Consider the following 7,954-nt stretch of genomic DNA (forward strand, 5'->3'; position numbering starts at 1 on the left):
CTCTACTATCAACCACCGGAATGGTTATTTTTCCTGCCCCCGCTTTCCTCTCCCGCGGGAAGAGCTCGTTCGCCAAGTCCGAACTCCCACTTTATCGTCGATGACGGCTCTCTTCGATGCTAGCAACCGCATTTGACCCTTTTCCGCGCTTCTTTCAATTTCCTTACATTCTAGCTGAAGGAGAGACTTTACCTTTACTTAGAGAGGGGCAGCGGTACCACGCCCTTCCGTGCTCGTAGGTTGACTCCCCTATGCATCCCGACTAAGGTCTCACAAACATGCACTTCCCTTATGCATCCAGCCGCTTCACTAATGTGAATAGGTTATACAGAAGGGTGGTTTGGTTATATACTCTTACTCTTATGCGCGTTCTTTCTTCGAACCTTTTGGTATGTATTGCCCCCTAACTATAGATCAGATCCACCAGACGAGAAACTCAATTCCGCACTGCTGCTGAGTCGTCGGACTTATCCACCAAGGAGATTCGTGGAATTTCTGTGGATTGCGTTGGGGGAAATCTACCAAAGCTAGGCAGATAGATAGACTCCTTTCCCGCTGCTAAGAGAAAGCAAGAAACAAAAGAAAATGATTGTTTTGAAATCAGCGCCACCTTTTGGGTATGCAGATACTAAGAGTCCTCTCACTACCAACCAGCAGACATCATCTGGCTGGGTCTTGCCGGTATCAACAACGAGAAAAAAACAACCAAATGGAAACAGCAACTAACTATGGCTCTTGGCCCAGACAACGCCCTAGGCTACGGGGGGATCGGAGCAACAGGGAACGCCTAGACGACGTTTTTATTCCTGGGCTGTAGTAAGTAGATCGAGAGGTCGTTCCGCCCCCTGTCCCCGAAGATGGGTAATATGTTCTCAAAAAATGTTGTTCCAATCTGACCTAGCTGGCGAGCGATCCCAGTTCGCGGCAGAGAACAAGACAGCAAGCGAGCGTACCTTTGTTCGCTTCTTCTCCACCAAGCACGAAAGTTTAAGGATAACTGTAGGTCGGTGGCTACCTAAGGAAACTCCGATTCGATCCGCCCCCCGGCTGGGAGGCATTTACCTCATCCCGATCACAAGGAGAGGTTCACCATGATGGGGGTACTTTTTAATTTTTTCCTTTTCAGAAAGAATGAAATGCATAGGGGACCATCCTTTTGTTGCGGCATGCTCCTCAGATTTACGGATTCGCAGGGGGCCTCAGGCCCTACTTAGTTGACTGACAATGACAAAGGCTTTCGAAACTAAGCTAAGTAGGGCCTTTTTGAATTGAATCTTAAGTAGTCTATCAGTGGTGCGAAGCGGTTTTGCCCCTTTTCAGTAGGGGAGCGAAAGGTTAGACCTTAAAAAGTCAGCGAACAGCGGTTCTTCTATGTAGGTATGGCGTTCCCCCTTGACTTTCCTAACGTCGAGCTAAGTGACTTCGTAACCTTTGCGTAGCGTAGTAGAATGAAGGCTACGCACCGACGCTCTCTTATCTATTAGCCTAAGCGTCTTCGCTAACTCGCTCGCCTACTATACTATACCCTACTATACAAGACATTAGTAGGCTAGGCTAACTCAGCCTCTTACTTCTACTAATGTCTTGTATAGTAGCGCCTTTTCCTTTTTGAATAACCCATTCTCATTATCTTTCATAAGTCAAGTAGGCGAACCCATAGGTCCTTAGTAGCGTTGACAAAGAAGAACAGCCGGTTAAAAGACAACGAATCTTTTTCTTTATATTATATATAGGCCAGCTTGACAAGCTCTTGATCTGAGGTGCGAAGAGAAACATTTCTTTTTTATGACTTCTACTTATCGATCCCGACCCGGAAAGTGACCGACCAGGGCCCTATTGATGAATGAAAGAAAAGGTTTATGAGCCCTAGCCCTGTAAGCCCACACCTGTGTAGAGTAGATCGTTCAACACCTGCGGCACAAACCCATTTTTGACCTATTGGTCCTAGTATCATAGGCGACCGAACGGCCGCCCCCTAATTACTAGACCGACCTGCTGTAATAATTCCATAAACACCTAGCGAAGATATGGCAAACAAATAAAGTAGCCCTATGTTCGAATCTGACAATACCATACCATAATCAAAAGGTACAACGGCCCAAGCGACCAGACTTAACATAAATGTAGCCACTGGAGCCATTCTAAAAAGGGAGAAATTAGCACTACTTGGTGAAATAGGTTCTTTTAGAATCAATTTCAAACCATCTGCTAGAGGTTGTAACAATCCGAACGATCCCACTACATCAGGACCCTTTCGACGTTGCACAAAAGCCATTACTTTACGTTCAGCTAGCACTAAAAAGGCTACTCCTAGTAAAAGTGGTAGAATTATTCCAAGTATTTCAGCTGGAACAGCTATGTACGTTTTCGATTTTCTATTTACTCATGATCTGGCCTGGTCGACCCAATCATGATATTGAAGGATGGGACCTTTTCTCGAAAAACAAAACTCCGGATCCCGAGAAGAGTTGAAGATGGTGCAACATCGAATCCTGTTATCTTACTTCGAATGGAATCTTAGCCCGCCTCATTTGCTTTCTTTATTGCATAAGGGCATAAGCGAAGTCAAGGGATTTTCTTCTAACTAGTGGCTGAGAGTAAGCAAGCTACCTTCATTCAACAGCTTTGTGGTTGAGTCAATAACATGCTCTGGGTCGGGAATCTTTGCTCTTCTCTTTTGCATTTTCGCTGCCTGCCTTCTTCTTCGTGTTCGTCCGTATCGCAAAGCGGGTCGACGCCAGCTATAATGGTTGAAAATAGGGGGGCCAACCAAGACCCCCCTAATAAAGCTTTGTTTGATAAAGCAAACGATTCGTTCCGACAACTTCGGACCAGATTAACCCCTTTAAATTAGCTGATCTTACAAAAAAAATCGGGCGGGCTGGTTGGGAAGGGGTTTTTGGCGGAGAAAAGAATCGCTGAGAGATAGATTCTACTATTTAGTCAGGACAAATGAGTGGCTGTGCAGCATGCTCCGGAGGAGATTGACCCTTCCCCGAGTCAGTCTAGTCAGAAAGGGGAGGGCCCACTGTCTAGACTGCATTTCGGGAGTTTGAACACCATCCCATTTCAACCAAAAATACAACCCTGTCAAAGGTATCTAACCTTCCTTCCTTATGAGTGGAAATCCAATCCCGTTTTGTTTTTTTTTTTGCATAAAAACCGGCCAGCCGGCAAGGTAATATATATTATATATATATTTTTTTTTTTTAAACCCGTTCTTCCGACCATTTTTGAAAAGCGCATAGTTTCTACTCCAAAATGACCTCCCCAGTCGGGGAACGCATGAGATATTTACCTAAACCAAGTAGGTAGGTCCTTGAGCGGATCCCACGTTAGCCCCAAGACGTTGGTCTATAACTAGAAAAGTAAATGCTTGAGCTTGAGTGATAAGGGCCTCCTCCCCCTGCTTGCTGGTATTTTGCCTGTATGGTGTTTACCGGGTGGGACCCTCGATCCGGAAGGTATGCCACTTCAGCTACTATCTATACATGTCTGCTCCCCTTGAAAGCTCCTGGTGCTGCGACTATCACCGGTAAGTTGCGTTGGATCAACATCGGGATGAAAATCAACTGCAAAAGCAACTAAGTCAACGCCTATTTGCTCTGGATCTACTGGCCCGGACGCTTTTTTCTATTCCACCGCAAACAACCGAATATACTACTGCAGGATCTTCCGCTGCTTTTGTTATTATTGCTCTCACCTGTCACTACGCCACCTCAGCAGCTGGGACTCCCCAACCTTTTCTATCTATCTTTAGAAGTAGGGCGAGTGTCTAAAGACCGGGTTATCTCTCTGAATTAGGTTATTCACTGGGCTTAACAGCCATCGAGTCTTCTAGAGTTGATCGATCCGTTTCAAGAGGATTCATCCAAGACTCTAGATTTCGTTAATTCTAAAGAGGAGCCCATTCCATAAGGAAGATGAGAGGAAGGCAGGCTTTTTAGGGGCCTTCTTAGTATCAGGAGTTTTTTATTCTTCTTCAACTTTTTTAACTTTTTCACCTATTTCATAGCCTCTCTTCTGATAGCATCATAGGGGTCGATTGGTCGTCTGAGGTCGAAATCCCTTTCTCTTTGAGCTTTGTAGCATTTATTTTTTCTTCGGATAAATAAAATTTAGCATCTGCGTAATACGCTTTTGCTTCGCTAAAAGGATTTGCATCTGCTTTCACCCTCTTCTGCTCACCACCTTTGGTTTACTTGAAACATTGGTGATAAGTAGAAAGGACGACACAATTATCATGCATCCAAGGCCGCCCAAGTAAAACATTGTTTTATGTTTCCGCATCAATGACATACAAGGGGTATGGTATCCCCCCATTCCTCGATCTTTAATTCAAGTCGTACAATGCCCGGAGACCTCTGCCTACTTTGGTTAAATCCTTGGATAAGTAGATTGCTTGGGCCCAATCGATGAATAGCAATCCCGAGACGTTTTAGCATTCTCAAAGGTAGGAGATTAACAGCCGATCCCCCATCTATCATGATTCTTGTTATCCCCAATCCATTAAGGTATCCTGAAATGAACAAAGGCCTGTTATGCTTAATGAGTCCTGGTTGCAAGTAATCGTCCGTAAACGTGATCAAAGCCAAACACTCGGCATAAGTTGGTTCACTACTTCTCATCTTAACTTGGTTAACTTCATTAGAAAACTCCTCTGGGTTCGTTAATGCGTATACTAGGGACATCCTTAGTTCTGCAGACATCTTCAATGCATCGTATACGCTGAGGAGTGCAGGAATCTTTTTGAGATGAGCTAATATGTCATAGCGAACATGTTGTCCATTAGCCGCTAATGTTTGACCAGCAAGCATTCGTGATCTCCCTCGTTGGGTAACTTCGTTTTGGCTCGAGAGGGCGCCCACAGCACCTCGGTCTATAGGGATGCCCCCAGGGTTTTGATTTTGCGATAGACCATGATCCTGGACGGGACTTTCAGGATTTGGGGATGATCTATTCTTAGACTGAGACAACTCTTGCACAAGATTTTTACCATAATTCGGAACGGGAGGTAATTTCTTGCCAGATCGTAACTCCATCTGGTTGACTTGGGCTATTTCTTCAGAAATCTGAACCATCTGGCATGATAAGACTAGACTCTACCTTCAAAAAATTCATCAACTTTAGAGGTCATACCGTCAGGCCCCGGCGCCTTGTTGGGGTTAATTTTGAGTAATGCAGCATGAATCTCCTCTTCTGTGACATCACTCACAAGAGCTTCATTCATTGTGGGTGTAATAACCCGAGATATACCACTCACTGCTTCTGTAATATTTTACGGACTGCAGGAAGTGAAAATGGTGGAAAAAGAGTCATGTATCACACCCTGAATACCCTCATGATCCTCCTTCCACATACCACTGTCATAAAAACCAATCCCCGAATTTGATTATGCCTTCGACTCTGAACACACAAAGCATGGAAAGAACTTGTCTTTTTATCACCAGCTTGAAGCCACTGAACCCGAGATTGACATCTCCAGAATTCCTCTTCTCTCTTAAGGTCCTGCTTCAATGATTTCGCCTTTACATGGTCATACACGGGCTGTCTAGCTAGCTTCTCCATTTCAGCAGCTCAACCCGGCAATTTGTCATTTTTTGCTGCACTTTAAACAAGTCTGAACCACGCACATTAAGCTGCCAAGCTTGTTTGACAACCTCAGCACACTCTTCATCTTTATCCCATCGTGAATCATAAGGGAAAAATGGACGTTTCATACTATCCAAAACTTCAGTGTTCAACAAGATGGGGCTATGGTCACTGCCTATAGCAGGAAGGTTAAAGCTCGCTCATAGCAATGACTCCAACTAACATTAACTAAGACTCGATCTAACCTCTCCTTCACATTGAAAGAACCCTGTCGTTTCTGAAACCAAGTGAAAGGATGAACAACAAAACCTACATCCAGCAGTCCACATTTATCTAAAAAATTTCTGAAGTCTGAAAAAGAAGCAGCTGACCGGTGACATCCCCCCTCCTTATCATCTGGTAAAAGAAGATCCTTCAGGTCCCCAAGAACTACCCACCCATCTGCTCGACGACCTGCCACTCGCTGCGAGAGACTCCACTGCTCACGACGTCGCTGGTCATCAAAATCTGCATGGATACAGTCAAGCATCCAACGCTTGTTTTTATCATCATCCTTGACCTCAACTTCCATAATGAAACTGTAAACAGTCCGAACTTGAAAATCAACGCTCTTCTTCCATAGCAAACAAAGACCACCTGCTAATCCCCGAGGAGGAACATGACATATATAATAAAAATGCAACTCCCTCTTCAATTTCTCCAACCTGTCTGTTCTATTCTTAGTATCCATTAATAAGACCGCATCCGGGGAGTGGAGGTGGAGACTAACTCCTCCACCTTTCAATGAGGAACTTTATTTAAGGGCTCCCCCCAAGCCCTTAAAGTTACAGAGGATTCTCGTATCTCCTCAGGAAAGAAGGCCTCTACTATGGCACACCCGCCAGAAAACCCGACCCCGACATTCACCGAAGAAGGGAAGTGGGTGGCTAGCTGCATTCTTGAGTTCGCACCCGATCTGACACCTATATTTGATGTGCCAATGAGAGGTCTCAGCGGGAATGAAAAAGGAAGTCTTGAAGGAGCTCTATCTTATAAAGAAAATTTCTTGATTTGTCGAGAAAAAAAAATGAAAAAAGAATGAGAAGGGGCTTAGACAAGACTTAAAAAAAAGCACTAAAGGCCTGGTGAAGCTCCACCTTTCTCTCCAATTCCCCCCTTCCCCACGATCCTATAAGCTGGAATTTTTTATCGACAGGATTTGACCTGAACTCTCCTCTCTGTACCGTATCTATCTCTTCTAGCAAGCTAGAAAGAGAGTGAAAAGCTTTTCCTTCTCCCACGTTAAGTGTTGTTCCCGGATCACTAACAAGAACTAGAAAAGTCTTGTATAAAGGAGTGTATCCTAGCTAAAAAGAAAGATGTAAAATTAAGCTACTAACGCTTTCATTAAGATTGGCTAGCTTCCATAAATGGGACCAGAGATGGGGGCGATAGATATGGAGGAATTTTAGACCTTTCCAATGGTCGAGGGAATCGAAAATAAGCATTTCACGAGCGAACTACATGGTTCATTCGCCCGCTTGGAAAAAAACAGCTTCTTTTGGGAACGGTTATCGCATTTTCTTCTTTTGACTTCAGTCCCTTTGCTTATATTGGATGGAGGTAACGGGCCACCACACCATTCTGATTAGCCTTGCGTTAGTTATTGGTCTCATTTGGTTCTGCAACCTCACTCAACCCTCTCCTCACACTCACCGCCCTGACCGGAAGTCGAGTACAGTTTGAGATAGGAATCGATGACCAATCGAAAGATTGATTAGCTCGAGTGAGAAGTCCGAATAGAAAGGCATTCCTCCTTTCTTGATTCAATTCCTTAGCGCATCACCCTTACTGGTCGCAGTAGAAAGGACGGTATTCGTATACTGATTGCACCTACCAGGCAGGAGGGATTGGCTTAAGACAGGAATGTTTGACTTAACCATTCCTTGACTTTCTTTGTCCGATGAGAAATGCGAAACGAAAGAAGGCTGGGAAATTAGATCCAACTCTTTCTCTCCCCGGAGAGATGAATTGATATATCTTTCTCGGATCATAGGTCGGGACTGACGGGACTTGAACCCGCAACTTCCGCCTTGACAGGGCGGTTCTCTGACAAATTGAACAACAATCCCTGGTCTACAACCTTCAAATTCTTTTCTCCTCACCTACTTCATTTGAAGCCGTTGGAAAAGAATAAAGATGAGCTAGAACAAGGAGCAGCATGGAAAGGAAAGAATTACTAGTTTCGGAAGGAGGTAAGCGCCTTCTCCTAATCGAAACTGCTTAGGACGATACTGACATCCTTTATCGTTCGAGCTTGCTTGTGCGCCTAACACTCCTAGTTAAAGAGCCTTTTTCTGATGAACTTTTAATAGAAGTAGGG

General features: G+C 44.5%; 1 non-coding gene across 1 annotated transcript; it reads right to left on the bottom strand.

Moving 5' to 3' along the window:
* Positions 1-7,629: 7,629 nt before the first annotated feature.
* trnD-GUC lies at positions 7,630-7,703 on the bottom strand. The gene has a single exon. It is a non-coding gene; the product is annotated as a tRNA-Asp (tRNA).
* Positions 7,704-7,954: the final 251 nt, after the last annotated feature.

This window comes from Gossypium hirsutum, mitochondrion, assembly GCF_007990345.1.
Source record: "Gossypium hirsutum mitochondrion, complete genome".
Taxonomy (NCBI): Eukaryota; Viridiplantae; Streptophyta; class Magnoliopsida; order Malvales; family Malvaceae; genus Gossypium; species Gossypium hirsutum.